A 25189-nucleotide genomic window follows, 5' to 3' on the forward strand; every position below is an offset into this window, starting at 1 on the left:
GAAAACAACCCCAAAGAGGAAGCAATAAATGAACTGTACCAATTAATTTCTCATTGCTTGAGAAATTACTTATCAATTTCATGTTTTTGAATATGTACTTTAAAAGTAAAAATAGAATTTATTAAGAAGAGATAGATTCTGTGATACCTTAACCACAGTATGCTTTGACATAATAAGATCTTTACAGTAAAGCTAAACTAGAGAAACCATAATTTTTGAGATTATGCATATAGTTTGAGAAATCTCAGTAATCACAGTTTTTCAGAGATAATTACAATCCTTCCTTAATTGAAAAAAATCCTTCATTTCATCAACGAATTAACATGTTTATTCTGTTACTCATGCAAAATAACTGGAAATTGCAAATATAAAATTCTGATATTTTGAAAATATCTTAGTAGAAAATTAAATTTGATAAAAGATTAAGAGAACCTAAGGAGAAAAAAACTATAGGAAGCAAATTGTCAGGGTTTGAAAAGTGTTTCTTTGCAAATACAAGGAGCAAATTAAACCAAAACAAAAAAGCAGCATCAACAATAAAAACCAAAAAAAAAAAAAAAAAGAAAGAAAGAAAGAAAACAGGAGTCATTAAACACTGGAGTTCCAGAAAATTTGGGGTCAGGTGATTAATTTACTAACTAGTAGCATAGTAAATATGTCTCACCTTTATATTTTTTTGTTAAACTGTTGTCTTTATAGTCTCCTCCAAATGGATCACAACAACATACATAACTGGGGGGGAATCTTTTTCTTTTTGTAATGAGATAACTTCTTAATTTTTTATTATTTGGTAAAAAGATAATATTTTGTAATATTTGAGATTTCATAAAATATCTTATTAAGTTAAATTATTCTGTTTCTCTTTAAAAAAAATATACCTACCAGAGAACAAATGTGAGCTATATGGCCTCTATTAAATTTCTTTTTGTTTTTGTTTTTGTTCAGCTTTGTTGAGGTATAAATGTTACATAAGAATTGTATATAGGGCTGGGGATGTGGCTCAAGCGGTAGCGCGCTCGCCTGGCATGTGTGCGGCCCGGGTTCGATCCTCAGCACCACATACCAACAAAGATGTTGTGCCTGCCGAGAACTAAAAAAATAAATATTAAAAATCTCTCTCTCTCTCTCTCTCTCTCTCTCTCTCTCTCTCTCTCTCTCTCTCTCTCTCTCTCTCCTCTCTCACTCTCTCTTTAAAAAAAAAGAATTGTATATATATATATATTATGCTGCTTGATGTTTTTATTAAGACATACATTATGAGAGTATTACCACAGTTAGGCTAGCTAACACATCATCATCTCACACAGTTACCATTTGTTTATATATTTATTTATACTAAGAACTCTGAAGATCTACCCTTTTGACAATTTTCAAATATATAATATGTATAATACGGTATTGTTAACTACAGTCTCCAGGCTGTGCTGTACATCTTTTGTAACAAACCTTGTAGTAATGGCTCTATAAGTATCCTGTCAGAAATGAGCCCAATTAACACTGCAATGTGAAATGATATTGAAAACACCTCTGTCCCGTTTCTTCATCCTTCCTTTCCAGTTGGTATTGACAGTGAGGTTTGCAAAGCCGGCAGCTACAGTAGAGATGCAGGCAGCAGCAAGTCTTGCCTTCTCTGCTCCTCCACAGTGGGTCAGTTGCCTGCTCTGCCCTCTCCCTCAAGAACTGACCTCATCTTTATTTCTGCCCTTAGAAGTGATGGCTCTGCCCTGGCTTCTGTACTCAGAATGATTCTTCATTCCTGATGTTCTCCAACAAATACTTTCACCACCTTCAGATATAGAAATGTGAAGAGCTTGATTCACTTTTTTACCCTAAAGTAGTTCAAATAAAAAGGCTAGGGGAAAAAAAAATCAGCCATTTTCAATCATAGTTACAACAAATGGATATTTAGCTTGTGTATCTTTATTTGTTTAATCTGTATGTTTATCAGGTTTAACTGAACTGGCAGACTATCTGGAATTTTTAATTGTAGGGATAGGGAGTGTGAAAAACTGAAATAAAATTATATATTTTTTTTTCCTAGGGAGATAGTGGCTTGCTAAGCAAATGAATAATGTAAAAGTTTTTCGGAGATAATTACAATCCTTCCTTACTTGATCATTAAAGCAGTTTCCTCTGCTAGGCAATATTTGGTTAACCTAGTTTAGTCATAGCATGCAGTAATAAAACTGATTTTAAAAGAATATGGCCTATAATTCTATTATTATTTTTCTGCTCACAATGAGCTCTGCTAGAATTACAAAAAAATAAATGAGACTTTTAAAAATTGCTTCTTTTTGCAAGGTAGTCTTTCTTTTAAAATGTAATTCTTTAAAGAGATTATTCAGAAAAAAATTGCAAGTTGTAAGTTTTATTCAGTTCTTAAGCGAAATTTGAATACGTGGACCTGGGTATAAACTGAGGATTAGACAAAATGTGACCTCAAAACACATATTTGTGTGGCAAATAAGATTTAGAGATACGTTTACATTAATAGATAATATAAATTAATTTAATTCTGGACTAACATGCCTTTTCCTGAATCTTCTTTTTAGCTGTAATCCATATAATATATAAATCACGAACATAAAGTATGAAATCGCATTTCAATGCGTACAATCATTTGTTCTGTTATTATCATGCAAATCCTGCAATAGTTTTACCAGCCATAAGTGGGTTCCCTGCAGTCACGGCAAACTACTCAGAATATGATAGAATAAGACACACCCACGGAGAAGCATGTTCCTGGCAGGACTCAAGTCAGGCTGGCAATCTAACAAGCAAGCCTGACTCAGAGCAGAATAAATTAAGCCAGTTGGTGAATGGAAGGGAAGTTGCTTTTGAGGATGTCCCAAATTCTAAGGACACAATTTCTAAGGCAAACTTGTGGAACTGATGAGATTGGAGAACCTGGAAGCAAGAGGTCAAACTCCTTTGTGTGGTAGTGATACCAGTGATGAGAATCAATCAGGGCCAAGTCCTGTTTCTCCAGATGTGAAGATTGAACACCTAAGAAACAAACACCCAGGCGGGTGTAGAAAACAAGTTTTATTTAAAGGATAGAACAGAGTTTGACTATTCTGCAGAGATGGGGGCCCCAGATCTGTCCAAAGATGGGGGGGTACCTTGCCCCTCTTAACATTTTAGATTTCTTTTGTACTCCTGCTCTCCTTCCTCCATCCTGCCTTCTTGGCTAGTGACCACAAGGTGGGCCAAAGGTGAAATGATCCAGGCAGGAAGGGAGCAAACCAGGAGGCATTAATTAACTCCTACAACTCTCTGCAAGGAGGAACAGTTCCCTGGAAGCAGGTTACCTTGGCAACAGGTAAAGAAGGGGGAAGTGTTCTGAAGGTATTAACATTTTATTTCCTCCTGAATCAGCCCCCCATTTTTCTCTGACCCACTCATTCATTATGTAATGTGAGTGTATTTTTGTCTCCCTCCTTCAGTAGCACGGTAGGAATGTGAGATGGAGCTTTCAGAGTTGGAGTGGTACATATGACAAAGAGAATATGACTCAGTTTTCAAGGAGAAAGGTCTGGAAAATATTTACTAGGCAGGGAGTTAGAACCCCATCAGTGTTCACCTGTCCATTGCTACCCATTTGTTGGCTTGACCAAACTTTATTCAGGGTTCTCTCCTTTAGACCTCTGAACGTTGGCTCACCAACAAATTTAAGAAGCACTCAGATGCAAATCAAATGTGACCCATTGATTCCTGGAAATGGCTGGCCTGAGGTAGACATGTTCCCTGTTGAACCACTGTAATTATGCTATCTGCTGACCCCTACCCCCTTGTTCAATTCTCATCAAAGTTCCTATTATCTGTGCTTATCTTTCAGTCTCATCTTACCTACATCTGAATTTGTTTTTGAGAGTCCAGTCATATGTCTGCCATATCTTTCTTTCCTCCCACTATTTTCTCCTATCCTTTGCCTTCTTGTTATAGTTCAGAGCTATTAGTTATTACCTTCTTGTTATATTCCATAATACTACCAGTTTGGATCTTGAACATTTCCCCTAAATCCATGCATTAAAGACACCCATCTATGGAGCTATCGGTAAGTTGGGGACTCTTCCTGTTGGGGGGGCCTCCTGAAAGTAAGTTATCCACTGGGAAATGCCCTCACAAAGGTCCTCTGCCCATTCTCTCTGATTTACTTCCTGGCTGTCATAAAGTGAAACCTCCTCTGTGGAGCACTCCTGTCAGGATGTAATGTTATGCCATAGACCCATACACAGACAATGGGGACAAGTGACCATGGAATGAAACCTCTGAAACTATGAGTCAAATAAACCTTTCCTCTTTTTAAGTTGATTATCTCATGCATTTTCTCATAGCAATGGTAAGCTGATCAAAATAATAGGCATACTGAGTACCTGGAAAATTCTTACTCTCAAGTCTCATATATTTTTGCATATTCTTGAACTGTACCTGTAAAGTCCTTAATCTTATTTCTTCTTCTATTTTTTTATTGCAAAGTTCCTCCTATTATAGGTATCAATTTATGTATTTCAAAAAGAGTCTTCTGACTATGTGATGGGGTAGATGTCCATTTCTTTTGCTTCCAGAGCTTTTTTGCTAGGCCTAACTCTGATTATTTTCAAACTGAAGTATAAATGGTGGTTTCATGCCTCTGCCCTCCTAACCTACCTAATTGCTGGTTTATGTCTTGCTCATAATTTCTCCCTTATAGTGTAGCACAGAGATTGATACATTATAGTTGTTCACTAAAATTCATTATTTTAACTCTCAGTAAATTAATTTAATCTTTATTAATCATTAATCAATAATATTGTTAATTATTATTTATTAATTAAATGAATTAAATGATGAATTAAAAGTACCTCACATTTACTGAGAACTACTATGCCCTATTAACAAAATCTGGAGAGTTGTCAAAGTTGAATTGTAAAAGGAGAAACTCTCCATCAATGACCAAGAGATATTCATAACTCATTGCAGAGCTTGTGAGGTCAGAGTAGCAGGTTGTTGATAGGTCTTATGTGTGATGCAAATAATGTCATTAAACTGTCACTACTCAGGTTAAGTATAATAGCTTAAGAACTTGTTAGAGCTTAAGTTCTGCAAAGGAGCTTTGTTAGAGAAGACAGCAGGTCAGAGGAGGCACAGAGACAGGAAATACACCCCTTCTTTCTTCATTAGTAGCTTACCTTTGCATTTCATTTTCACAAACATGATTACCACTCTGCTTACTGGTATTTCATAGTTTTTCTCTTAATTTCCTATATGCATCTTTCTAGTTCTCCATCTACCCTTGATCAATTCAAAACGTCCTAAGATTGTCAATCTTTACAGAATTTTTTTTCCTTTCTAAAGGAAATACTCAGTTTGTGCCTTTTTCTTTTGTAAATTAACAGAGATCTAGTATTTAGAAACATTTTTAAACCCCTCAATAAAAACTTGTAAAGTTTTAATGAACTTCACCCCCCAAGAGACAGCTATTATTACAGTATCGAAATAATGCAGATTGCAAAGCTAGATAATGATGAGATTGGCAAAAGGTTTTGGATGAGTTCTTTAAGCTGATTAAACTGGGACACCTGTTATAGGAAGTTCATTTCATTTAGGATGTGTTTCATCTATTTAGTCAGCTAACAATTGCCTTGCTTAATTGCACCAGTACCTAATTCTTTTATGTAGGGCAAATAGGAAAGTTCTTAAAATGTTTATTCCATTTAACGTTTAATAGTATTGAAAGGTAATGTATATGATATGTTAATAAGTGGATCATTGGAAGTTTTGCTTCTAGGTATATGATTCTTATTATTTTTAATGAAATGTCACATATCTTATTGAAAGCAACATTATAATATTATAAGAAATTACAAACTAAAAAGCAGAAATGCCATCTAAAAGACAGTAATTTTATTACATATTTTTTGAATACTGAGTCCTAAAATAAAGTTGCTTAGCAAAATTTTATTTTCTTCTAAAAGATTTTTGCTGTGTTCTTTTGCTGTTATTATTACTGTTATCATGGGACAAAAGAATCTCCCACAAGGAAATGTGTTTATTACTGTTTATATAAAAATTTTTATTATCTGAATTTACTATACTGCATCATGTTATAAGCACCAATTATTATCACTAATAACTTTTTCCCCTCGCTTAATGTATGAATCAACCATATGAAGAATTTATTAAATAAAAGTTTTAAAAAAGAGTCTCCTTGTTGCTTGTTTTCTTCCTTTGATGATACCTTGAGTGTAAAGTAATATAGGTATAGGTCCGGTAAAAAATTTAGGTAATTATGTCTGATGTCTTTCTTAGCTTGTGTCTAGCAACCAAAGCAAATATGTAAGTTTCATCCTGGGCCACCTGAGAGGTGGAGTGTAAAGGGAAATCCTGCAGGGGAGGTGTACAGAGACACTCTGAGGAAAAGTAAGCTCTATTAAGCATTCTTGATACTCTTCTGCTCATGACTTTACAAGAACAGGAGAGAATGGATTGGTTAAGCAGTTTATGCCCCTGATCATGTATATTCCAAGATACACTGAATACCAACTATCAATAAACCACTGGTCTAGGCAATGGGGATCTACCAAAGGGAAATTAAAAGAAAGGTAACTTGTCCCATGATAATTATATTTTTTCATATGCAAGAAAGAGTACAGAAGAGGATTGCTAGGCACTACCCCATAATCCAGCTCTAATGTTTACTCTGAAGAGAAATGATAAATATATGGCTTTACATCATATCACTTTATAAGTTTGCTTTATGGTTCTACATAAAATTTGCAGTTCTTCTGTGATCCATTAGCATATTTTGTATATCTAGAGTAAATTATACACATTTATACTACACTCTCTTTCTTTACATTCCCAAAGTGTAAATCATGATAAGACAACCTGATTTCTAGTCACATTTCTGTTACCTATATGCCAATTGAAATAATTGCTCTTTACTTTCTGAATCTTCAAAATGTGAATGGATGCACCATAATGTTAATTTTGTTTTTCTGAGACAGTCAGGATAAAGTTCATTCCAAAAAATGCATCTTTCTCAGGGTGGAAATACTCCTGGACCAGTGGACCACTTAGCTTAAAAATCATGCAAGATGTGTGAGGCTTGGTTCTCTATTCTACATTAACGATGAAGGGGATAATACATTCCTGTTTTTAAATGAACAGTGTTGCATAATGTAAGTAAATTTAATGTAAAAAATACTCTTAAGTTTTGTCATCTGGTCACATATTGTTAAACTGTTACCTTAAGTCTGAAGGTTCACAGGCATGTACAGACCGGTTCTTTTTTCCTTCCCTCCCTCTTTCCTCCATAAGTATTCCATTTGCTGTTTATAGTGTGGGCTCTTGAGAGACCTCAGGCTTACTGAGCCAAATTTCATGAGACACCCATGAAAGATTTCACTGGCAAATCTCTCAGAGGGAGGAAAAAATCATCACAGGTCATGTTTTGATGTAATTCAACTGTTTCTGACAGAGAAAGATTGTAAATATTAGCTTTTAAAACAAACTTTTAAAGTAAATTAAAAAAAAAAAAACATATGAAGAGGGGCCGCAGATGTGGCATGCACGGGACACTGGGTTCGATCCTCAGCACCACATAAAATAAAATAAAGATGGTGTGTCCACTGAAAACTGAAAAATAAATATTAAAAAAATTCTCTCTCTCTCTCTCTCTCTCTCTCTCTCTCTCTCTCTCTATATATATATATATATATATATATATATATATATATATATATATATATATATGAAGAGGATGTTCTGTAGAATAATATCGTTTGAAGTCCAGATTACTGCATCTCCAGTGCTAATTAACAACTTGCATAGGAAGATAGTATCTTTCACTGGGTTCTTTTTACCAAACCGACTTGCTATGTATGCTAAAGAATCCAGTGTTTTCGAGATAGCCTGGTTTCTTTGGATATCTGAGTTAGCATTTAATAAAAAGTGAAAAAGGAAAAAGAAAATAGAAAGGTAAATGAACTGGATTGATATGAAGCTTTCTACTTAAGACATAAGCCACAGCAACACATCTGATTACCAAAACAGAGAAAGTCAGTGACAATTATGTGAATAGTGGAAGAGGGACAAGTACAGGAGGGTAATCTGATGCAAAAACAGATAAACCAGATGTAATGGTTAATTTGAATTGTCAACTTGATTGGATTAAGAGATTTCAATGATTAAGAAGCTTCTGGGTATGTCATGAGGGTGTGTCTAGGAATGATTTGTGTGTACAATAGTCAATGGAAGTGGAGACCCCCTCAAAGCATGGGCAGCCCTGTCCAATAGGATGATGACTTGGATGGAGTAAAAGTTGGAAGAATAAGAAAGTCCAGTAGATACAAGCTTGAATCTTCTTGACTGCTGTTGTGATCCTCTGTACTCTTGCTTCTTCACTCTTCCAAAGCAGTCTCTGTCCATATCCAGGAAGTTTCCAGCAGGCTAAGGTCTCAGACTAGGGTAGCAATTCTGGTCTCTCTTGTTCTAGAGCTTCAGCCTTTTGGACTGTGTAGCTACTGGTTCTTCTACCTCTTCAGCCTACAGATGGCCATTGTGGACTATCCATCTTCTGGTCACATAAGCCAACCTAATAAATCCCCTTTTTATATTTATATTTGTACTTCCTGTTGATTCTCTTTCTTTAAAAACTCTGACAAATATACCAGATGAAAATAATGTTGAGCATTAAGATGTTTCTGTTATTGCTACATTAGTGACAGATAATAAAAATCTACATATTAGGAAAGTAAATTAAATATTTGCCTTAGCTTTTCTTCTAAGCAAAGGAAGGGACCTTGGCTATACCAAAGTTTAGAAATTCCTTGATTTTATTACTTCTTATGATTATAAATCAGACTTCCTAAACATTTATGTATGGGTAAGTGAATTGAAAATTACAGTAGTGTCACCATTTATCCCAGTTATTCTCTCAGACCCACTATCTTTGAAAAGGTTATTTAAACATAATAAAATTTAATTTGAGGATTCTGTTGACACATTGGTCTTAAAAAACTAAGAATTTACAGCTCACAATATCAAAATTAATTCTATTTGCAACTATCACTATATGAGTCAGTAGAACCTGTGGTAAATAAAAACTTCTGCATATTACTGTTTAATAACTTTTAGATTCAATCTCTAAAGCTATACTAGGTACTCATTTATTTTTAAAATGTCTAAATGTTATTCTGCATCTATAAATAAGAAATTTTCTAAAGAAGAACTTGACTTAAATTTTCTCTGTTGACTAAACATTTATCTAGGGAGCTAGTTCAAGAAAGAAAATTTGGGCTCTAAGTAAATTATGATATTAAATATTTAAATATTATTATGCTCAAAATTGTGTTAATAAAATTTTAATATATTTTTTTTCTGTAGAAAATGACATCTCCAATGTAGACAATTCTTCTGTTGAGTTTTTAAAACTGTTTACCTTTTATTATCATCACTACAGTGTTTTAGTCAGAGATGAAAAAAACAAACTACTTTAGTATTTCAAAACTGTGCCCTGTGGACAAAACTGACCTCTTACAAAACTAAATCCATTTAGAATCTTTCCTACTGGCTCCTTATCACATGTGTGTTTGACCATCTTTCCATAGGCTATGAGTTCTATTCCAAGAAGAAGGTTGCTTCCATTTCCTCCAAGACTTAGTACAGCCCCCAGGACTGATTCCATACCAAAGATTTAAACAACATGGTTAATTTGACTTCTTAAGAAACTCTAGATTCTTTTTTAAAAATGGTGGATACTTTTTGTAAAAATGTAGGGAATAATCACAAATAAGTTTAATTAAATTTTAAAAATGAACCCTTGGGCTTGGGGTCGTAACTCAGTGGTAGACACTTGCCTGGCATGTGTGACGCAGAGGGTTTGAATCTCAGCACCATGTAAAAATAAATAAATGTCCCTTGTCAAAAAGATAAAATTTTAAATTCTTAAAAACAAACAAACTCTTAGTCCTGTGGTTTTGAGGGTAGGATGAAGTAGGTTTTAACTGAAAAACTGAAGGGGAATTGCAAAGGAGAAAATAAATAGTTGCAATAGGAATGTTATTCAGAATGCTATGCTAACTATTCTAAATGACTTATATCCTTAAGGAATGTATTAAATATAAAACAATGAGTCAAAACAGTTGTTTTAAGAAATACTCATATATGAGATACAAATACTATGGTGGGTGTTTTCTTTTTCTTAAGTTCTCGGTTGCTAAGCCCAATATATTTTAACTAATGAGGAGAAAGTCTGTTTCTCTCCAGGCATATGTACATTTTTCTCTATAACATTAGGAAATTGCAACATAACTTTTGCTTTACACATGGATGTAAAGTATGGATGCATGTGTATAAATATACAGATACGACACATTGTAAATTATTATGCTTTAGTTTGCTTTAGTTTCTTTCTTTCCCTTTAATGACAAAACCATGGCAAAGGGTCCAAAATACTCATTTCTAAAACTTTATTGTAATTCTACTGTTTCTTATTACTCTCATTTCTCTATGCCAAAGAACATTTTTAATTAAGATTATATGCATTCAGGTCATTAATAATCTGCAGATTAATTGCCACCACATGATTGTAAGATGGCTACTTCAGAAAGGTTATAAATTATGTTTAAGCTGCACATGCTATTCATTCTTACTGAATAAAATAAAACACGAAGGACTGATTAACTGAGAAAATAGAGGGAAACTAGAGGCAAGAAAATAGTTAAAAAAAAAAAAAAAGAAAGCCACTGAAAGAAAATTAGGTTAACTATTCCATTTTGCTTGTAGTGAATTTATGGTGCACTACTATTAGAAACTTAGTAATTACTAATAGGACAACTAATTTGACTTTAAAAATAATTATACATGCAGATGGATATACTGTTGTGGTGTTTTCTCCTAAGTTTTTCATTGAATCTTATAGTGTTTTTAAATGAACATTGATATCTTCATAAATCATTGCTTTTTAAGCAGAGTTTCTCTGAATATCTCTATTTTTGTCAAGTATTATATCTGTCAAGTAAAATATTATATATGAAGTTTTGTTGTGAATAACATCTTTTAATACTTCCAGTGGTGACTGCCAAAGGCTTCCCCATACTTTAAGATAAACTTTGCTTGAGAATTACTACTGTGTACATTTGAAATCAGCTACCTGCAGACCTGGATCCTCTAGAGGAACTCTTAAAATATCTCCAGGGTTTTATTTATACAGAATTGAAGATCAGTTATAATTACTTCATGGATATTGAATATGTTTTTTTCTTTCCTTGTTTGTTCCTCAATTTCCATATGAATTCTAGTTGAAGAACTCAATGGCATAGAAATAATAAAATAAAAAAATATAGTTTAATATATTTAATACATTTCACCTAAGAAGGCTAATGGGCCATATCATTAAAGCATATAAAAACTGTTGGTTAAAAATCGGAATTAATAGTAATGAGCAGTTAACTAAGTTAGTTAAATGTATCCATGCATACATGTATAGGTACAGAGTGAAGAAACAGATAGATAAAAAGCCATAAGACAATATAGACTATTTAAAAAATATTTTGAATAACAGAATGATTTTTATAGTTTTATTGAAATATAGAAAGCATATAATAAAATGTACCCAAGTGTACAGACAGGTCAGGGTTTTATCATATATTCACAGTGTTGTATATCCATCACCACAATCAATACTGGAGTGTCTAAACACTTGGAAAAGAAGTTCTCTATAGATAGCAGTTATTCTTTATTCCCATTCTCCACATCAACTTGTCTCTATTAACCCAGCTCTAGGCAAAACAGCAAAATACTTTTTGTTTCTATGCACTCACTTATTCTGGATATTGCACATAAATGCAATAATATATGATCTTTTGTGATTGACTCTTTTCAATTAGCATAATGTAGTTAGTGTTCATCCAAGAGAGGGCATGCACTGGTATTTCATATTATTTTATTATCTAATAATAAACCATGATATGAATAAGTATTATTAATTCAATTACTGATAGATATTTAGGTGTCTCTTCTTTTGGCTATTATGAATAATACTCTTTTAATCATTTACAAATTTTTGTGTTGATGCGTTTTTATTGCTATTGGGTTTTAGGAAATGATTTTCTGGGTCATAAGTCCATGTTTCGCATTTTGAGAATGTGTTAAATTATTTTCAAGATGAAAACACCTTATTAAATTTATCCAAAAGTTTATAAGGTTTCCAAGACTTGTTCTTATCTGTCTTTTTGTTTATGGCTATGATTATGATTGTGAAGTGTCATCTCCTTGCAGTTTTGATTTGCATTTGCCTATTAACTAATGATGCTAACATTTATTCAGGTACTTATCAACCATTTGTATATAAAATATTTTCTTTGCAGAAAAACTACTTACATGAGTTTCTTATTTTCAAATTGGTTATTCTGTTTTGGTGAGTTGTTAAGAGATCTTCATAATTGATCAAATAGTCCTTCACTGGATATATCATTTACAAATAATTTCTCCCATTCTATGGGTTCTTTTTCATTTTCTTAATAGTGTTCTTTGATGTACAAAAGTTTTTAACTTTTGTGAAGTCCAAGTTGTATCTTTTTTCTTTTGTTGTTGTTAATCCCTTTGATGTCATATCTGAGAAACCATTATCTAATTCTAGGACTTCTATATTTCCTTCAATAAGCTTTACACTTTTGCACAAGCATTTAAATATCCAATCCATTCTAAATTTATTTTTATAGACAGCATAAACAAACTAGCGAATTTCATTCTCTTGTACGTAGATATTCAGTTGATCTAGAAATGTTCACTGAGGAGACTCTATTTTCCACCTTGGAGATATCTTTACATCCCTATTAAAAATGAACTAACCATCATTGGGAGAGTAAAATTCTAAACTCTTTATTCTATTTCATTATCTACCTATCAATTCATGCCATTATCCTATCACCTCAATTGTTATAGCTTTGTAAGAGGTCTTAATTGGGATGTGTAAATCCTTACCTTTGTTCTTTTAAAAAATATATTTTCACTTCTCTGGATCCAGAATAATATTTAAATATTAATTAAGCAACAAAATAGCTATATATTCTTCATAGAAACTGTAATTTTTTGACAGGGAGACCTCATGTTGGCTCCAATCAAATATTTTAACTCTAGACCCATTGTCTGTCTTGTAGATTTATCTTAAAGATTTGTGGCCTTATTTTTGTGTCAGCTTAGGTTTGATTTTCAGAATGTGTGCCTGGTGATTCTTTTAACACTCTAATTTCTTTTCCAGCTTTACTACAATTATACATAGTCTAATTTCTATTCTTTTGCTTCCCTTACAACCTTACTCATAGATGTTCTGCTTCACTTACTAACATTCAGTGATTGTAGCATTAACTGTCATTAAATACATTAATGAGATAACCTCTACTTTTATAATGTTAAGCACTAAACTATACTGTTTTCTTTTCTCTTTTTTTTTCTTTTTAACCTCTGCTGAAACTTTTATTCTTATTAAATATCTACTCTTTTCCTCTAAATACCCTCTGAGTACAAACAAATATAATTTATTTGCTATTTGTTTTTTCTATTTTCTCCTTCAAATAACATTGATTATCTAGGTTTCAAATTTCAATTTTATGTTGCTGAGTTTTAATTCCAAATTAGCTTCTGTCTAAATTTTCAAATAATCTGAACATTTCCATTTGGATTGGCCACCATTTAAATGAACCACATATAAAATTAAGCTAATATAGTGCCCTAATTCACTAGCACAATATATCACTTCTGCTTTTATTTCCAAGTCAAAATGCTCATTCTTTGCTTCATTGAATTTTGAGTCATTTGCATTTTCTCTCCTTACTCAACCTAAGCACTAAGTTTACCATAATAATCTCATGGTTTTCTCAATTCTATTTCTTTCTCTTTTTTGGCTTTCTTTTCCAGGATGCTTCTAACTTCTGGGCTTAAGCAACCTTTCCTCTTCAAGCCTCCCCACTAGCTGGGGCTACAGGATCACACACTGGCCCCTGGTTTTATTACTTACTTTTGCTAAGCAATTTAATCCAAATATGTTAAGAAAAAAAAATTTTCATTTTGCATTTTTACTCAAAGAACTCATGATCTGTTTTAATTCTTAACAAACTATGGAGCCTTTTGTTGTTAATTAAGGAAGAGCTGGCAGGGGCCCTGGAGTTCTTTTGAATTTGACAATACGTATGTTTTCATTTGAAAGATAATGCTAAAACATGATTTTCTTGGATATTTTTTTGTCCTCACAATTTTTTTGGCTCTCCTGTTGAGTGATTAAAATTGGGTTCCTCCAAAGAAACCTGAAGACACTGAATATATGCCTCATTTCTTTCCTTCTTTCTTTTTAAAATTTTTAGTTTATTTATTTATTATCCTCTTTCTTCCCATGTGACCTTTGTCAAATATATCCTTTATTCCTGGTTAAAAACTTGAACATCACATGTTTTGGTGTTTAGAACTTTGCTTTGAATTTTTCCTGGTCCCCCTCTATTGAAGCTGTTTATTTTTAGAACTGTTCTTAGATATTATTTCTGAATGACTTCCTGCTAAGTGTCTACTTCAGAGATGCTGACTGTTCTTCCAATGAGCTGCCTTTTCTTACCTCCAAAAATTTTGAGTTGTTTGAGGCTATTTTCAAATTGTTTTATTTTTTTTCTTATCTTCCCTTTCTTTCCCTTCTTTCATATGGTCTACACATTCCTTTAAACATTTACATTTATTTTCTTATATTATTTTGGCACATTTTTTATTCATGGTGAAATCCTTTTTTTCCATCCAATTACTTAAATTTTCATCTTACTGAATGAATTTTCTTACTATGTTATTATTGAACATAAAATCTGTAAAAATTTTCTTTTTTTCCCTGTGAGATTATATTTTCTTTCAGACTGGATGCTTTCCCTTTATTTATACTATTTTGTCCTGTTGCTTAACATTTATTATTTTTTTCTCTCCTTATGTTTTATTTTAATAGTTATCACAAATTTGTTTTCATATTCCATCTGCTAAAGCTTGGGAATCTCCTTCCTGGTTTTCTATTTGCTTTGATACACTATAAAAGGGGTCCGGCGGAGTGTCGGAGGGAGAGACCACACAAGAGACTTACTCCATGCAATTGGCAAAAGGGGATTTATTGTGGATCCATTCCAGCGTGCTGGGGCTCCGTGCTCACTCAAGAAGGGAGAGCAGCCCAGAGCCCAGAGCAGAGGTCAAGCAGAGCTTAAGTACACTTTCTGGAGAGGGTGGTGGGCTTTGCATACATCAGAACAAATCATCATGAGGCGCGGGAAAATTGGACAACAACTCTGAGATGTGATTAGCACATTCATTGGCGGGAACAGGTCGGGCAGGGGTGATTGGTCATTCCTAAGCGGGTTACACATTCAAACCGATTGGTTCGGGCCTGTGACAAACTGCACAGGGCCCTAGGCTAAATGGCCAGTAGGGCGTTGTTTTAACTATCTCAGGAATTTCAGGTTCTGGGTGTAACAGAGGAACTTAATAATACCTAATTTTTTACATTCAAGCTTTCTAGCTTAGAAAATTTACCCTTTCAACACAACATATGAACACATTGTTCTGATTCTGTGATAACTGCCAGAGGACCAAGTAGGTTTTGTGTTTCTTTCATTCAACCTTTCGCTTATCTTCTTACTTGGAATCCTTTGTTATCATGTATGACCCCAACCATCCACACATACAGGGTGAATTCCATCCTTTACTCAAGGGAGTCTGCAGCTCATGTGCAGACTTCATTGTCCAGAGAGAAATGTTGTCACACTCACTTCAAACTCATGGGGGAGTACAATAACCCTTGTGCCTACACAGTTCAGTTTACTTTTTTATATACTCTATTATCAAGTGGGGACTATTTTTGCAATAGAACCTTGCTTATATTTCTAATCTCTTTCTCTTTTGTAGTTGTGAATGTTGTGACCTGTTCACTCTTTTCTGAAACTTTGGAGAACCTTAGGGAGAGGGGAGTACTAAGCTGAGGTAGTGTATTACAGTGTAATACTTTATGAAAATCCATGATTTTCTTTTGATTTTGAGGATTTGTAAATATATTTCAGCTAATGGTTCTTTATTTAGTTAGGACTAAATATATATATACTGTTTCTAAATAGAAACACTGTTTCTACATGAATTTTAGGGCTCTGAATTATTACATTCACCCAAAGTGTAACACTCAAGCTTTGACTGGAAGGGGGGAACTGTCCCAGTTATTCACTTTTCATGTTTTACCAGATTTTCCAAGTACTGGTTTAGGGCCTAGTTATAAGTAGGAAGAAATGAGGATGTCCATGAAAATGGCTGTTCCCCCAATCTGAGGTTATTAATGAGAATTTTGTTCTGTATAAAAATTTCTATTTGTGGAAATATGATTAAAAACTATATTATGTTTTTGTTACTGTGATAATTGCCTGAGAATAACTGCTTAATGGAGGAAATGTTTGTTTTGACTCCTACTTTCAAAGGTTTCAGACTATGGTCAGTTGGCTCCATGGCTTTGGACCTGAGGTGAGGCAGCATATCATGGTGGAGGGGTCTGGAGAGAAAGCTGCTCAGCTCCTGGCAACCAGGAAGCAGAAGGGAAGGTGAGCGAAGGACAATAAATATCCCACCACGTAATGCCCCCAGCAACGTATATCTCCCTTTTAAGTGCTATCTCCTACAGTTTCCAATACTTCCCAACAGACCATATGAATCCACTGACGAGATTAAAACCCTCATGATCCAACCATTTCCTATTGGCCCCCACTGCATTGGGTACCATATCTTCAGCACACGAGTCTTTGGGGTCACTTCATATCCAAACCATATAAAGGAAACTTTTCACTATTTATTGCACCCTACTTCATTTTATGTTTCTCCCTCTGTCTTAAAAAAAAAAAAAAAAAAAAAAAAAACATTTACTGAAGTTGATGTCAACCTTTCCTTAGATATTCTAAGTGACTAGTGTGTGTATCTTTGTGTCGTGTGTGTTTATATATATATTTTTAATTTCCTTGAATAACAAATAAGTAGAATGTTGTATTACACTTTCTTTTTTTCCTAATCAGGATATACACCCATTGAATTAATTGTTGAGTGTAGCTTTAAATGTTTTACGATTGTGCAAGTGTCCATTGTTTTTAATCAATCCATTTATTAATGACAGTCACATATGACTTATGAGATTTAACTCTTATGCAAAGCAAATGAAATGATATACTAATATTTTTATGCAAAAAAAATATTATTCAATTGATTTGGGAGTTCTTTTGTTGTTGTTGTTGTTTGTTTGCTTTTCAGAATAGACCACAGTATATTTTGGTAATAAACAACACTAGAAGCTCAGTGACACTGAAACCAAAGTTCATTTCTTGCATATACTATGCCTGTTCACACTGGACTGACTCCAGGACAATAGAGTACTCAGACTTGTGGTGACTCCCATGAAGAAGTGCTACCATGACCACTGTAAGAGAAGAGCAGGGAAAGATGAAACTCATGAGCAGGTTTCATTATCCCAAGCGAAATACACAACCCTTTCACTTCAATGATGGAGGGCGTAATGCACATTTTTGCCCAATAAAGGAAAACGTGGAATATTAGTGCGTGGCCTTAAATATCATATAAGTATGCATATACAATACATGTGATAATCACATATACATATACATATGATATTTACATTCTATAAAATGCAATAAGATTATAACATTTTTAAAAGATATAAGTGTTGTTTTTTTTAAAAAAGAAAATTGGGATCATTCAGACTTACTTATAATACATTTGTTTTATAAACATATATTTTACTACCCTTAGAAAAAATAACACCTTTTTTCTCAAATGAAAACTGAACTGCAGAAATAACCTTATTAATAATGTGGTAGTAATTGTCCTATTAATTACTTTATCTAATTAAGTATCATTTAATCCAGTGAAAGTCAATGATGTTAAATATAGAATTTTTTTTTCTTTTCAGTTTAGAAAAGTTAGCCATTCTTAATTACTAATCATGAAGAAAATGTTTAGCCTGGCAACATGTTAATATTATGAGTAAATTGGAATGTAAAGTGAATGTTAACATCTATTAACATCGTAGATTTAAAATTTTAGGTATGTATAGCTGGGTAATTTGTGTTTCTTGGGAAAGTGCTCAAACATGAACTGATGTTTTAAGCACCACAGTATGAATGAGAATAGAAATTGAAAGATAAGAGGAAGAAGCCAGAAAAGACTGGAGCAGCTAATCTCTGGAGTTGCAGGGTGTGCCAGATGTCATTTTCAGTGTTGTCTTTGAATACTCTATCATTTTTTTGCTTTTCTTTGTTTTAGAAAATGTCATGTACCATGAGCTGCAGCTTTGCTCTAGTTTTACTGCCTGTCATTGTCACAGTTGACAAAGCCAGTCTTTTTGCCATCAGTCTGAGTTCAAGTATACTGCTGACTTCCTTGCAGAGTGTGGAAAATTTATTGCAAAGCAAGGTGCACTTTATGCTTACAGCGATTGCAGCAATGCTGGTAATAATATACTGACATAACCCCAAGCAACTGCTATGTGTGACAGAGGAGAGTAAATTCCAAAAGCACAATGTACCTATATTTTATGTGAGGGGGTGGTCTGGTAAACCTATTGTTATTCTGAAATCCACTATTAGTAGCCCCAATTTCCCATGTTTATAAAATTGCATTGGTCATTTTACCAATAAATTAAAGGGTTTTTTTTTTTTGGTGTGTGTGTGTGTGTGAATATGATTCAGAGTGTGTATCTACATGTCTGAAACTTAATTAGGATTAAAAATTTCCAAGGTGTAGAACCCACACAGTGAAATGAAATGCATATTTCAGGTTGCAATTTTAGGAAGAAAATACTGCTTTAATTGAGGGAAATGAAACTCTTTTTTATTTTTATACATTTTAATTTTTACTAACAAATACAAAGATTGTTTATAGTTTCTTCCACATGAAGTGGACAGCAGTAATCAAAAATAAAGTGTTTTCAACCAGACTCCTTGTGTTCAAACTTTAGCTCCCAAACTTGCCACCTGTATGACCTTGGATAATTGCTCATCAGATCTGTACTAAATAATTTCCTAATCAGTAAAATGGAAGAAATAATAATACTTGCTCTCTAGAGTTTTGGCAAGAATGAGAGCAATTAATTATGCATAAGATAATTAAAGGGATGCATGTCATGTGGTAAATACCAAATAAATTTAGCTGTTGTTATCATAAGTGTTTGAGTAGTCTCTTCTTTTAACACACCCTTTAGAATCTTAATATGTGTTTCCTATTGAAATGCATTTGAGTCAAAGTCCCTCCTTTTGGCACTGATCATCTGTAATTTAAGTATTTTTAGTTCTTGATCATTAAATAATTGAACCATTCAGGATATCTGAGTTCATTCCCAGTCTCAGCTTTTCTTGCTAACCCCACCTATATTTATTGTTTTTCAGCATCTCAGGCTGTCTCACTACTGTCCCTAATTTATTTAACCCTGGTTCATTGATACACAGAACATCCCCTTTCCTCTTTCCTGTGGAAACTACATGATATTTCTAACAAATGAATTCACATCATTGCCAGGTGTGGAAAATGTGCAGGGGTGCACATACCTGTAATTTCATCTATTCAGGAGGCTGAGGCAAGAGGATCACAAGTTTTAGGCCAGCCTGGGCAGCCTAACAAGACTGTCTCAAAATAAAATATAGAAGAATTGTGGCTGTAGTCCAGTGGTAGAGTTTCCCTGGGTTCAGTCCCTTGTACTGCAAAAAAGAAAAAAAAAAAAAAGAAACTACATCTTCATTCATGTAGTATGTAGGTTTTCCTACTTTATGTATGGAATGGAAATTTAGTCATCTGAGAATCAACTATTCAGTCATGCCTTCTCTGCTTTGGACCCTGTCCCTAGCTGATATGAACCTAAAATTACTCCTTACTAGACACATAATGACAGCAGGACTATGTTTCCTAGTTTTCTCTCCAATCTTGGCCCTTACAAAATTTTAGTCACAAATTATATTATAACAACATGGCTTCAGAGTTCTTGTATATGCTGTCACTTCACTCATTTATTCAGACTTTATGCAGGTATTCATTAATCGCATACCAATTGAGTGCCCAGTACGCAGGGCACACTATAGAAATTAATGGTCATTTTGCCATGAACAAAGGCAAATTTGTACCTAGAAGTCTTGCTGCTCCAAAGTTGTGCTGTTTCAATCTTCAATTTATTTACTTATGCTTGTTTTAGTCACCTAAAAAGTATTATGCCCATTAAAACTTTATGTGAAAAATTAACACAGAAAATTCTCTCACACTTTTCTATGCCTAATCCAAGAGAGCCACATCCCAACCCTTTTATTAGTAAGTATTTTGTGTTAGGGTCTCACTAAGTTGCTTAGGGCCTTGCAAAGTTCCTGAGGCTGGCCTCAAACTGTGATCCTCCTACCTCAGCCTCCCAAGTTGCTGGGATTACAGGCATGTACTATCATGCCCGGAAAGATACCTCTAGTCTTTATGTAAAGACTGTATCCTGTGAATGTCTATTTCTAAGATTATCAAATTATATTGACTTTTTTGTTTTCAGATTAAAGGATTCTTGCAAGTAGGAATCACTTATATTAATTTCTCTGCTCCTAGCACAATGATTGATTAATGCTAGAAACTCAACAATTGATTGAGTCTCAATTGTATGTATTACTTGTGGCACCTTAGTTCCTTTGATCTTATTGACCCATTTAGAACGTAAGCCTCTCATATTTGACTCCCAAACATGGACTCTCAAACTACCCCAAACATCTGATTCTGTAGTTTGATACTCAATAAATCGAATAAATGAGTGTTAGTCTTAATTTTCAAGCATAAATTAAAACTTACAAGAAAAGATCAGTGTGATTTGCCATTATTTGATATCCCATATTGGCCTCTATCAGTGCTGGAAACAAAATAAATATTCAATAAATAGTTTCTATTTCTCTGGATAAAATTACAAAAGACAGAGTCTTATATCTGATACATTGTAAATTTGAAATTGAAACACTTGAAAGTACTTTTATTAAAGCTGACTATTTATAGCCATAAGTGAAACAGGAATATGACTTGATTATTGTAATATAACATTAGGGTTCACAAGTCCTAGGACCTAATTTTTAAACAATTTGAAAGCATACCACTGTACTCTACTATTCTCATCTGATGTCTCAAAATGAAAATAAAACCATCATTTAGTTTAGAGTCAAACTTAACCAGATATAGAACAATATGATAATTTATCTTTGAAATCCCCTTTGTGAAAAATATGCTAGTTTCCTTTTTTGTAGTTACCATTCTTTTCTCATTTTAATTATAAATATTTTTCTGTTATATTACTTTGGCCAGAAAAGGAAATGGTTTCATTATGAAGGATTTCCTGGAGCTCATCTTTACGTTTTTGCATTTGATCAGAAATAAAGCTTCCCTGTTAATGAAAAATAAAGGGTACAGCTGAAGGTAGGAATATAGTCAGGGTGAGCAAAACTGATTTGGGAGCTTTTATTTTAGGACACATTCACAAAATATGGATGTAGTTAAAATAATATAGAAACAAAAATCATTGCTTAATTATGTGATTAGAAGATTATTTGCATTTTTTGATCACCCAACCCTGCTCCTTGTCAATTCTATGAGAGAAGCAAGGAAAGGCAATGTTCCCCTCCACCCTTGACTTACTGTTTAAACACCCTACAGCATGACTGACCAAGAAGGACTTCACATTCCTCTCAACATGAATAAACCTTAGACAGTTCTTGAGTAAGGGGCCCCTGTCCTTTCCTTTCTTAAGGCATTAATTTTAAAAAACTTGCAATTAAAAATTCTTTCTCTGCTCCTTGAAAGTTAAATCCCTTACAATCCAGAAAGATCCTCCACATTTTAAAAAAAAAAAAAAAAAGAAGGAAAGACCAGACGCCATTCTCTTGGTCTGTAAAGGGAGACAGGAGCCTGACTTCAGTGAGGAACAGTTTCAACACTCAGATGACCTAAACACACTGAATGGTCTTCTCCAGACAAAATCCAGTCCTTTTCCTATAGCTCACCCAAGAGTTTAAAAATCATGCTGCTTTTTGTTTCCGTGGAGTTGGAATCTCCCTCCCCAATCACAGTAACCCTGAATAACATCTTCCTTGCCTGTTCAACTGGTACTCCATATATTTTTCTTTTAGAGTTTTAGAAGATACAAGAATTATAATTTTAGAAATCAACAAAATTCTGTTACTACCTCTCCTCTGGTTTTTATTTGTGTTATCTTACTTCACATTTGTCCAATTTGGAATGGTCGTCTAATTTCAGTTTCAAGTAAACTATATAGAACAACTTGTGTTTCGTTTATTTTAAAATTCATCATTATTTTAGATCAAAAGTTCTTTAATTTTTTTTTTTTTTGGTCTTTAAATAAGGCTGTGGAAAATGTAAGTTTATGAGGAAATACACATGAGTACATGCCTGAAGGCAGTTTAAATGAGGAAAGCAATTTGAGTCCCTCAGACCTGACCTAAAATGTGTTGTGTAAAATACAAATTAGTTAACCCACTTAGGAAAGAACTCAAAGGCTGAGTCTCCAGGACACATGCCTGAAAGTGTACTTTAAGGAGAGGCCCAGCTTCAGAGACAAATCATAGTCGGGGAGATCTAACACTAGCCTAGATGTGCTCTAGGGTACAGTGTGAAGTGGCTGAAGAATGACTTTAGACTGTCTTATTTAAAGCTTATCACTGACTTTCTCTACTTTATCATATTTCTAAATTGCAAAGTTGTTTTTTTTTTAAACCAATTTTTATTTTTACCAAATAAGGCTTGCATACCCTGTATTCCATTCCTTCCAGATCTGAAGCTCACTGAAGAGTCAATCTGATGATTTAGGTGAATGAGTGAGTTCATTAGGTTTCCTTTGTAGCCACCGTTTTTATTGTATAATGGAGACATCTCAAGACAGGGACTTAATTCCAGAGTGACTTCTCATAATAAAAGCAGAACTGTTGATAGTCCCAGCTGTGACAATATAATTATTAATAATGTACACTTTCACTCACTAAAATGTTCCAGTTGGGAGAAACGTTAAATAGCCACCCCAAGTGTTAGGGAGGGGGAGACTTTAGAGATGGAAGTTTCTGTTATAAAGACAGGGTTTTGTGAGAGATAAAAACACTGAAATTCCAAGGCCTTCAGAAGCACAACTTATGGGAATTATCTAGGGCAGCCACAACTATGTCATTTGTGATCCTGGGGAATGCATTATTTTGGGCATTGATTGCCTTAAAAGCATAAAACCCTAGCTGACTTGCTACCTGAGATGATGTCTTGGTAGGAGACTTGAAAAGACTTTGAATGGCTATATCGCAACTGCAAACCTGTAGTGGAGGAGACAGATGAAAACCTGGACAAGCAAATAGAAAGATAATATGAAGCAAGTGTTTCAACTGTAATTTTTATTTTTATCATGGCTTTTATTGCCAGGCATTATTTTAATAATTTACCCTTATTAATCATTTAATCGTAGCAACAACTCTACGAATAAAATACTATCAATCTGCCCATTTTATGTACAAGGAAACTGAGGCTAATGGAGGTAATACCTTACCCAAAGTCACTAAGAAGTAATGAACTAGGATATAATTTCAAGTAGTTTTGTTTTGAAATTGTAGGAACTAAATCATAATTCCATATTTCCCCTAAAGAGAGAAGAAAGAGGAGGAAAGTAAAGTGTCTAAGAGGCAGGGAGATAGATTCTTCTCTCACCTACAGTGGATAAGCTTGTTTATAACTGGCATCTCTTGATTCCCACTGTATTGATGCTACCCTCTGCTTCCAACCTTGAGATCCTCCAGTGCATTCTCCACCTGAAGTGTTGCTACTGTACCTTCCCATTCCTCACCTATGTCCAGTTTCCATCTTGTCTTGTTCTCAGCCTCCAGGGAAGGATGTCAATCTGTCAGTTATTTCATGTCTCAGGAATGTGGCAGATTGATTCCAGGTCCTCTCAAGGAAGGAGAGAATGGAAAGAGTCATCTAAAGGATATGACGTCATAGGAATAGCAGAGAATGATAAATACATGCTGACCATCAGCATTTACACTCATACTTTTAGTAATGATTTGGTCATCTTCTCTAGTATGGGTTACATTTTCAAGCCTCCCACACACACTTTATTTAGTTTTCTCTATATACCTTGATAATCTAGAGACTTGAGGATAGGAGTGATGTGCACCTGGAAAAGAAGTACTGGTGTACATAAATCCACCTGGTGAGTGACAAAGACACTTGGACTGAGGAGGTAATAAAAGAAAATTATTAGAAAATACTTTAGCACTCGACTGGCTTCCACTGAGTCAAGATATAATGATCCATTGAGTGAATGAACTTGTCTTCCTGTAGCCACCCCTTCTTGGTTCTTCTACCACTGTATGGTATTTGTTATGGTTTGGGTGTGAGGTGACCCCCAAAAGCTCAAGTGTGATAAAAAGCAAAAAGGTTCAGAGGAGACTTTTACTCATCTATAATTGTGCTAGTCAGGTCCTTTGGTCACCGCAGTGAAAAAGCTGACTAAGACAGTAATGGCTCATGCACATATTAAAATTAATATACTACCAGGATATGTCAGTGCCTATATAAGATAATGCAAATACTGTGTTATGTGAACAAAGTGAAGCCCAAGAGGAACTCGAGGTAAAATATTTATAAGAACTTATTTCTATTAATCACATGGAAGTAGTCTATATTTCTGTAATTTGACAAAGTTATAAAAATAGATATGTCACATCATTTATTGACATTGTGCTCTCTAGTTAATATACCAAAGCACAAACTGTAAAGGCAGAGCATTTTTGCCCTCTTGCACCTAATCACATCTGACACCAGAATTTCCGGCCAAATGAATCATGACTGGCGTACCACATAACTGCTTCTAAAGTTGTCAAGTTCTTCAAGATGCCAGGGGATGCCAGGAAAGTTTCAGGGTAATGCCCGTCAGAAGGAAGGTCACTTACTGAAGAATGTCAGTGTTTTGAAGTCTCTCTGATTTTAAGGGGGAAAGAATCATAAGACAAGAATAAGAGTAAAAACTCAACAGTCAAAGAAGTCTGTAAGGCAACAATTTTAAAACAGAAGGAAAGGCATTTTCAGAGACCAAAAAAAATAAATAAATAAATAAATAAACAAAAAGAATGATTTCATGAGG

This window comes from Ictidomys tridecemlineatus, chromosome 9 (assembly GCF_052094955.1).
Source record: "Ictidomys tridecemlineatus isolate mIctTri1 chromosome 9, mIctTri1.hap1, whole genome shotgun sequence".
NCBI lineage: Eukaryota > Metazoa > Chordata > Mammalia > Rodentia > Sciuridae > Ictidomys > Ictidomys tridecemlineatus.